The sequence below is a fragment of the Herpailurus yagouaroundi genome, unplaced genomic scaffold (genome assembly GCF_014898765.1).
Source record: "Herpailurus yagouaroundi ecotype Mexico unplaced genomic scaffold, PumYag 161, whole genome shotgun sequence".
NCBI classification, from domain to species: domain Eukaryota; kingdom Metazoa; phylum Chordata; class Mammalia; order Carnivora; family Felidae; genus Herpailurus; species Herpailurus yagouaroundi.
In genome coordinates, this window is record NW_024412402.1 from 11,585,833 (window position 1) to 11,594,230 (window position 8,398).

The 8,398-nt window shown below is 57.2% G+C and overlaps 1 protein-coding gene and 2 long non-coding RNA genes across 6 annotated transcripts in view; 1 reads left to right on the plus strand and 2 right to left on the minus strand.

Moving 5' to 3' along the window:
* LOC121035524 (uncharacterized) overlaps positions 1–1,420 on the minus strand; it is a 3,019-nt gene extending 1,599 nt beyond the window's left edge. The window contains exon 1 of the long non-coding RNA XR_005792930.1: positions 897–1,420. This is a non-coding gene — a long non-coding RNA (uncharacterized LOC121035524). The remainder of the gene's footprint in view (positions 1–896) is intronic.
* Positions 1–8,398, minus strand: part of NECTIN1 (nectin cell adhesion molecule 1) — a 93,886-nt gene that overhangs the window by 58,277 nt on the left and 27,211 nt on the right. The window lies entirely within an intron of this gene.
* The window catches only part of LOC121035523 (uncharacterized), a 25,755-nt gene that overhangs the window by 5,123 nt on the left and 12,234 nt on the right, over positions 1–8,398 (plus strand). The window lies entirely within an intron of this gene.

The window sequence follows — 8,398 nt, forward strand, 5'->3', positions numbered from 1 at the left end:
CCCCCCCCCGCAGGCATTCGGACCCTCCAGCATCAGCCCTTGTGCCCGTCCCACCCTGGGCTGGCATTTGTAGCTCCCAGCACCTCCGTCCCGTGCCAGGTTCCTCCATGTGGGCCACCAGCTCTGCCTCCTGCCCCTGGGGGCTCCTCCTAGGGCTGGACTGGCAGGGGCCTTCCAGACTTCTGGGTACAGGCCGGGGCACAGCAGCTGGTGGGGAAATGAGCCCAAGCCCACAGCAAGGCCTTGGTCTCAGCAGTCCCTCGTGCCGAAACGCGGGACCTCCGTGAAGATGCCCGTAGCCACTGCATGGTGGTGATGCCATTCGGGCCCAAGACAACCTCCTCACCTGCTTCTGAGGCAGCCCTAAGAAGGTGCCTGCTACAGGTCCTGAACCTCTTTCATTTCTGGGCGGGACTCACTGGTCTGGACAGTGGAGCTGTCTCAGAAATCCAGGCTACGTCTGGGGAGCACCCCAGTGGGGCCTGGGGCTGACTGGATCCCAACACGGGTGAGCGGAACTTAGGGAAGAGGGAAGGGAGTGTCTTTTAATGGTCCTTCTGTCACATTCACAACCTCCCTACTGCTCTGGCTCAGATACGCCTCTAATTCCGGTCCTCTCCCCAGTCTGAGGCTCAAGTGAAAACGAACATTTCTCTTCCAAATATAAGCCACAGGTGCTGAATCCCTCGAGCCCTTCCAACCTCTCTGATGACACCAGCTTTAGCTGAAATGCCCCCCGCTCACTGTACCCACCCCGCCGCTAGCCCTGAGAAGCAGCCTCCCCAGCCGCAACGTAAACCCCAACACCAGCCCCGGCCCCATCCCAAAGTCAACACCAAACCAGACCCTGAGACCTGGGTTATCATATCACCCTACCCCTGGTGGTAAGCTCTTACTGGTTTCAACCACAGGAAGAAGTGCAACGCGACGTGTGGCCGCCATTTCAACCCTAATCTCAATTCACCCCTGGTCTGGACTCAGCCTCAGCTTGGGGGCACCCCAGGAGGAAGGAAGTCTGGCTCAGAGTTTTGTTTTCTTTTCCCATCTGACAGTCTTCCCTTTTGGCGTAGCCAGAGGAAGTGGGGTCTTCAAAGGGTCCTGACGTCACAATGAAGGGAGAGGCTGGCTGAGGTTGAAGGCCTCCCCTGGGTGGTTGGGTGGGTCTGCTTGACGGGGGCCCGGGCGGGCGAGACGGGGCTTCCCATGCCATCTTGCTCTCCCACCATGCCACCTGCAGCTGGGCCATGTAGACATGGGCAGTCCCTGGAGAAAAGCCTGCCCTGGGCTGTCCCTTCCCCAGCGCCCAGGAGGCTGAAAGGGTGGTGGGTGGGCACGCACTTTCTAGTTTGTCCTGATCATTTCAGCCTCAGCTCTTACTCTAGCAGTAGGACCCAACGCCTCCCCGAAGCCCAGCCTTCTCACCCACAAAACAGGCCCAAAGCAAGGCCACCTTGTTTGGCTGAGGAAGGAGGGAGGGCATCTGTATAAAAGGACTTCCTTGGTCCTGGGGCCTCCGGGGACACCGCCTGCCTGGCCTCCCTGTGCTGCCGGCCTCAGGCTGTCACCTTGCCTCCTTCCTCAGCATTGAAATCATCACCCTCTTCTTGGCAAAATGCTGAGGGGAACAGGTCCCTACCGTTGCCACGGCCTGTCCTCTTCCTGCCCCACGGGGCAGGGCTACAGGGGATGAGGGGACCCATGAGGCAGGAGGTGAAAACCCCAAGACCCAGCCATTCCCCTCAGCACCCCTGTCACTGGGAGTGTCAGAGTTTTTAATGGAGGGGGGTTGTCTCGCCCACACTCTTCCCCCTCTCCCCACCCCCCCCCCCGCCCCACCATCCCTTTGCCCAACATAAATCTATCAGGAGCCGCGCCCAGTCCCGCTTCCAGCTCAGACTTGTTGGGGTTTCAGGAGTCACTGGGTAGGGGCCCGGCATGCCAAGACCTGTTTCCTGTCCTGCCTTGCAGAAAGAGTGAGCACGTAGGCAGTGGGGCATGGCGCCCAGCTGGAGGGGTGCAGCCCAGCCTCCTGGCCACCCGCTTCCCCTCGCTCCCCTCCTTCCCCCTCCTGCCCATTCTCATGCCCTCTTTGCCATGCCCACCACACTGCTCAGAATGGTCCCCGGAAGCCCAGGGGCGGCTGGTGGCAGAGGTGTGTGTGTGGGGCGGGGGAGGGGGTTCACATTCTGCCATGTCTGAGAAGGGTGCTGCCTGCCACCTTCAGCTGCCCCAAGACTGGGTGCTTAGCAGCACAAGCCAGGGGTCTCACGTGCTCCCGTCCCTCCCCAGAAGAGAAAGTACAGAAGGTTGATGTTCCCTGCCAGGCCCTTGCCAATGGATGGCAACAACAGTTAACACATGTGTATAACTTATCTGTGCCAGGCCCAGGCCCGAGTGTTTACTTGTATTAACTCACTTAATCCTCATAACCACTCCGGAGCTGGGTAGCCTTATTGTCTCCATTTCAGAGATGAGGAAACAGAGAGGTCAAGTAACCTGCCTAAGGTCACACTGTCTATGAAGCCGATTCCACACACGCGGTCTCCACGAGGCTCGGTTCAGGGAGAGGCTACGCTCTTCACCGCGACACGGGCTGCCCTTGGCCTTCCTTTCTTCCCTTCCTGGGGAGACGAGTGGCCCGCACACACCCGCAAGCCCCAGAATCACGGGTAAGGGTGGGACTTGATGCACGGGACCCTTGCCGATTGGGAGCCAAGGTGATGGGGTTCTTTGTTGGGAGGGCAGACGGCACCCCCTCTATTCCCACCCGTCAGGACCACAGGGCTGGCTGGGACCGGGGCCTTCCTAGCCAATGAGATGTTACTGGAAGCCTGAAACACATAAAACCGTCATTCGCCCCTTGTTCCCTTTCCCTTCCGGCTCGGGAGTTACAAAACTTGACCCCTAGTCTAAACTCTGCTAGTCTCTGGCTATGGGTCTTCCTCCTTCTGTTCCTGGGATTCTCCACCTGGGAGATGGAAGGGTCACATCCTCCCTGATTGCCTGTGGGGCCTTGGGGCTTGGGACGACCAGGTGTGGATGCTGAAGCTCTGGAAATTCGAATGATGGCCACCGCTGATGATGTGTCAGGCGTTTACATATATAATCTCACTTGGTCTTCATAGCCAGCCCACGAGAGGAGTCCCCTCAGCCCCAGGGTCAAAGAGGAGAGTGACTGCCAACTTCTGTCCTTTCCCCAAACCCCAGAAATGTGGGGTTCTGCTACTCTTCTCATTTTTCATCCCTGCTCCTCCTACCTGGCATGCGTTGCCCACCTACTCTGGGTAGTTAACTACCCTGAAGCCCAGGAAGTGGTCAGCAGGTGCTCAGGAAAAATCGGCAGAGATTCTTCACCCCCCTCCCTGAGCAGGGGACTGGCGGCCTGGAGGGGGTACTGTGGGGTCCACTCGGTGCCCAAGGTGAGCGCAGAGCGCGGACAGAGAGCTCCCAGCCAGCTCCACTGGCGGGCTTCCCACCAGAGGCTGCCGGGATAGCATGTCAAATTAGCTTAATGAGCAAGGCCCCAGCTTTAATTGGGGCCCTCTGCTTTGCTGTGCTGTCTCCTGCTTTCATTTTTAATGCTGGGAAAGGGTGGGTTTTCTTTCTCGCGCCTGTGCGTTTTCACCCTGGCTAATGGCTCCTCGCTCAGAAAGGCCCCTACAATGCTAATTGGGTTTAATTACTGGGGTAATTAATGATTCTATTGGAAAACTGAAATGTCGTGGGTGAATTCTGTGTATAAATAGACAGAAAAGTCAAAGGGACAGAGGGATGCGGAATGAGACCCCCGGGAGAGACTGGGGGTGACGGGAGAGGCCAGGCGGAGAATCCTTCGGCTGGTGGTGGGGACCACCTAGCCCAAGAGCTCCTCCGTTCGTGGATGAGGAAACAGAGGTGCAGAGAAAAGCAACGCAACCGAGATCGCCAAGGGGTTGGTGGGGATGGAGGCAGGAGGAGCTGGTGGAGCTGGGCCCTGGAAGAACAGGGGTGGGAACGTGTGACTTTAGCCTCCGAAGGTTCAATAATGTGATAATGGACGTGAGCGCACCTGGGGAACAGCTATCAGCCCGACGCCAGCCCATGGAAACATACTGTGGTTGTGTCTGGTTGCAGTGACAAAGGCCCTGCCTCTGGGTCAGTAGGGAAGCAAAGAGCTCGTCAAGCCCAGAGGCAGCCACGTGTAGAAAGGAGTAGTGGTGGGCGGGTTGTGGAAGGCCCTGGAAGGCCACCGCCTCTACACCACTTAGAGACAGAACCGGGTGGGGCGTCTCTTGAGGTATCTCCTGTATCTTTCCTGCTTGGCTCGGACCCACGAGCCCGATCCTGAAGGGCTGGGGAGGAGGGACATATAGAGAAGACATCTGCCCCTTGAACTTCATGGTGGCTTGTAGGTTTGGCACCTTGCTGGGGAGGGAGGGGACTGGGGTTGGAATAGGAGACGAGAAGCGGGTGGGAGAGGACTGGATGCCTGGGGGTGGCTACCCGGTCCCCACCATAGGGTAAGCCCACGTGCCCCACGGCCTGGAGGACGCCTGTATGTCGAGGGCCCTGAATCCAAGCTGTCCAGCAGCCAAGTGGGCACCTCACCCTCCCAGGGCCCCACTACATCAGTCACCTCTTTGCATCCCGTGGACCCCGTCCTCTGAGTTTCCAGAACACAGTCCTTGACCTCCCGATCCTTACTACGACTTGGCTGGGAGGTCAGGCCCAGACTGACCTTTTCCTATCTGGAATCTAGGCACTAATAGCACTGAAAGGAGCCAACCTTTAATGAGCACTCACTATCTACGTGGTATCGTGAGGCACTGAACCTCCTCTCATCCTCACGAAAATCCTCCAAGAGAGGTCTTCCTGTTACTGCCAGGAAACTTGAGACTCAGGCTGGCGAAGGGTCCAACCACAGCCACACTGTTAAATGGGTCTGAATACAGACCTGATCTTGTCGCACAGGTCCTAGCTCTCCGCTGCCCTGGGGGGACGTCTGAGATGGATCGGAGTCTGCCTCTGCCTGTGCTCCCAGCTTCTCTCCTGTCCTTCCCACGTCCCCACCCTCCACATTGGCCACCATAGAAAACTTGCACCCACACTGCCACCAGCTCTGTGCCCAGGTTCCCACACAGCAGCTCTTGGGGGCACAGTGCTGGGCTTTGCCAGAGACGGGTCATCTCTGAAGCCCCAGCATCCCTGCTCGGGATGGGGCCTCAACCTGTGTTTGGTCAACGACCTGAGCCAGGCTAGTCAAATCTCAGAGAGCACACTCGGGGGACGTGGGGCTCGGTCGACTTCTCCAGTCCTTGGGATTCTTTAATCAAGACTTCTTAGGAAGCTCACGATCAAAGGAGGAGCAGACTCCCTGGAGAATGCCATGATTATTTGTGAAAAGGAAGGCTTCTCTGTAAGAGAAGGGCTGAGAGGCCCACGTGTGGGAGAAGCATCCAACTCCTTCTCCCCCAGTGGGAGGTGGGAGGCCCCCTTCCTCTGCTCTCCAGTCTGGTCCACCAGGGCCAAATCCCATCGCTCTGCTCTTCTAGCCCCCTTTACCCTGATGATCCTAGCTTCTGGAATGATTCAAGGAAGGGGGGGCCACCCATTTCACAGATGTGGAAGTGAGGTGACTTACTGAGGCTATGCAGTCAATTAACTGAAAAGCCAAGGACAGAATCTGAGTCTCTTGCCCCTTCTTTTACTTTCCGGGTCCCAAAGGGATGAGGAAGACAGGAGGAATTGCCCCTGGCCGAGTGAGGGCTTCTGGGTAGCAGTCTTTGGAAGGCAGGTTGGCCTGAGTGAAGGTGAGATGGGCGCCCCCCCCCCCCACTAGGCCTCAGCAGCCCCAGGCTGGGTCCTGGCTGGGTGCAATCAGGAGGTGCTCTGGAGTTCACCCCAGCCTGCTCCCTTGCGGAGGGGGTGGAGGAGGGAGGGAAGCCTAAAGAAGCAGGTCAAAGCGAATCCTCCCCACATGCCCCACCCCCACTGAGGGCGGGCAGAGCGGGAGCCTGTAGGACCAGAATCCAGGCACCCTGTCCTGACACGTCCCAGGGAACAGCTTGACTGGGAAGTGAGGGAGTGAGTCAAGGGGTTGGGGGGCCGAGAAAGTGACGGGGAAGGACAGAGAGGGGCAGGCAGGGGACTGGGTGGTCTGTCCCACCTCAGGGGACACGGGGACCCAGGCTGGCAGGAGGTAGGGAAAGGGTGGGCTTGGTGGGGGTGGGTGGGGGAAATGGAGAGTGTTGGCTCAGCGGGTCTTTGGCCCAAGGCCCCTGCCTCCCCGGTGGGTCGCAGGCTCAGACAGGTCCGGAAGGCAGGGCTGTTGGCTGCAGAGAGGGGCAAGGTGGGAAGCAGTATCTAGTCTCAGTGTCTGGGGACAAATCAGGACAACGAGCTACAATCAACCTCTGGCAGGCAGAGGTGGGGGGCTGCCTGCTCTCCTATCTCCCTCCCTGCCTCCCACCAGGCCTGCCTACTCTGGGTGGGCAGTGGGCAGAGGGGCCCCCGGAGGGCCAGCGCCCACGGTGGATGTGGGAGGTGGGGGCGCGATTAGGGCGGGGAGACACTTTGAACTCAAGAAAGACTGGTGGGAACTGGTTCTTGACTCAAGGCAGAGAAAGGGGGCGGTGGGGGGGCCCCGCCCCCCCCGGGCCAGGCGTGTGTTTTTTTTTTTTTTTTCTTTTACGAGATGTGGACTCAAGCAATTAAAAATCTGCATTTTGTTCTACACAACCTGCCTTGCTGTATCTCTCCGTCTTTGCTCTATCTAGCTCTGGCCCTCTCAGAATGGCCGCAGTCGCCGTTGGCCTTCAAAGTGATGAGACCAACTGAGTGCGTCCCCAAGTTTTTACAAGGCTCAGCTCCCCCTCCTTGTAGGTTCCCTCATCCCTAAAAAGAAATACTGGTGGGCAAAATTTGTGCTTTCTGCCTCTCGGAATTCTAGCAGCAAGTTATATTATTTCCACCGATGTTGACTGAACACCTCTTATGTACCAGGCATTGGGAAGTGTTTCCTGCTTAGGGTCTCATAGTATTTCACTTCCATCCTTTGGAGCAAGTATTGATATTCCCACTTTACAGAGGAGAAAACTGAGGCCCAGTGGTGGAGAGATTTGCCAAGTCGCAAAGCCAGAAAGTGGTCCGTCCGGACTTGAGCCGCAGCCTCCTGGCTTCTGTGCACTGTACTTCCTTTCGGAATGAGAACGCCCTGTGTTTTTCTGTCTGCTCAGTTACAGCCTCTCCTAAGCAGATTCCAGCTTTCTAGGCATGCAGTGCCTAACTCAGAGCCCAAACTGGCTGACATTCACAGGTCCTCTGCGGACTTGCTTAAGGAGAACAGGGTGAGTTTCCCCGGAGGACAGGGTGGGCGTCAGAGATTGAAGACCCGCCCGGTCTGGGTTTCCTCCCAGCCCATTCTGGAAGCAGGGAAGGGAAAGGGAGTAAGACTGGGGTTTTGGAGTAGCTGAGCTCTCACGGTGGAGTCGACGAGTGCCTGGACAGGTAGCTGGGGACCACACCTGCCCAGGCCCTGCCCTACCCTGCCCAACATGCTGCCCCAGGCACCACCAGCTGGCAAGGGCTACCAAATGGGCTTGGGCAAGAAAGTGTGTCCTTGGAAAGGCGACACTGTGCTTGACCCCCTGGGCCAGGCGGTAGCAGCAGAGGCATGTCCAGCCAGAGCTGGGGGCCTGAGCCTCTGAACTGCCCAAGCAGAGGTTAGAGAGAGGGGCTGTCATAGACTACTCTCTGCCCCTGGCAAGGTTTTACCCTAAAAACCTTCACCCAGGTGACTAAATAAATCTTTCCCCCTTCTTTTAAGGTCTTCATAGTAGGAGATCCTACCCTTTCCTACTGGGGAAACTGCTAAAATGTTCTACACCCTTCACTGATGGAGAAGTTCTTCCTGATGTCTGTCTTCAATTGCTTTTGTTGCAATGGAAGCAGACTCTGTCCCGTGGTGTTCTTGGGCCTCTTGAACCCGGTACCAGAGCTAGAGATCAAGCAGGCCCTCCTCTTAAGGAGAGAAGAGGAAGAGTAGGCAGGGGACGTATGTGGTAGACAGACCTGGCCTGGGCTCTTCCAAGCACTGGTAATGAGCCTCAGTGAGCCTATTTCCTCATCTGTAAAATGGACTTAATATTTAAAAAAAATGAGTATAAGCAGTCAATGAAATAATGTATATACATGGTGGGTGCGACACAGAGTAATTGATCAGGACGTGGCAGCTGGTATGCAGATACTTTGAGGTCATGGACAGAGCCCATAAGCTGAGATCCTTCCTGAAGACTGGAGCAGACCGTTTCCAGCACCCCAAAGGCCAAGGCTACCCCCACATGTCTGGATCCTGGAAGCTACCCGTGTCCTCCTGCAGAAGAATGAGCAGCCTCAGAGCTCCACACCAAGTCTCAGCACA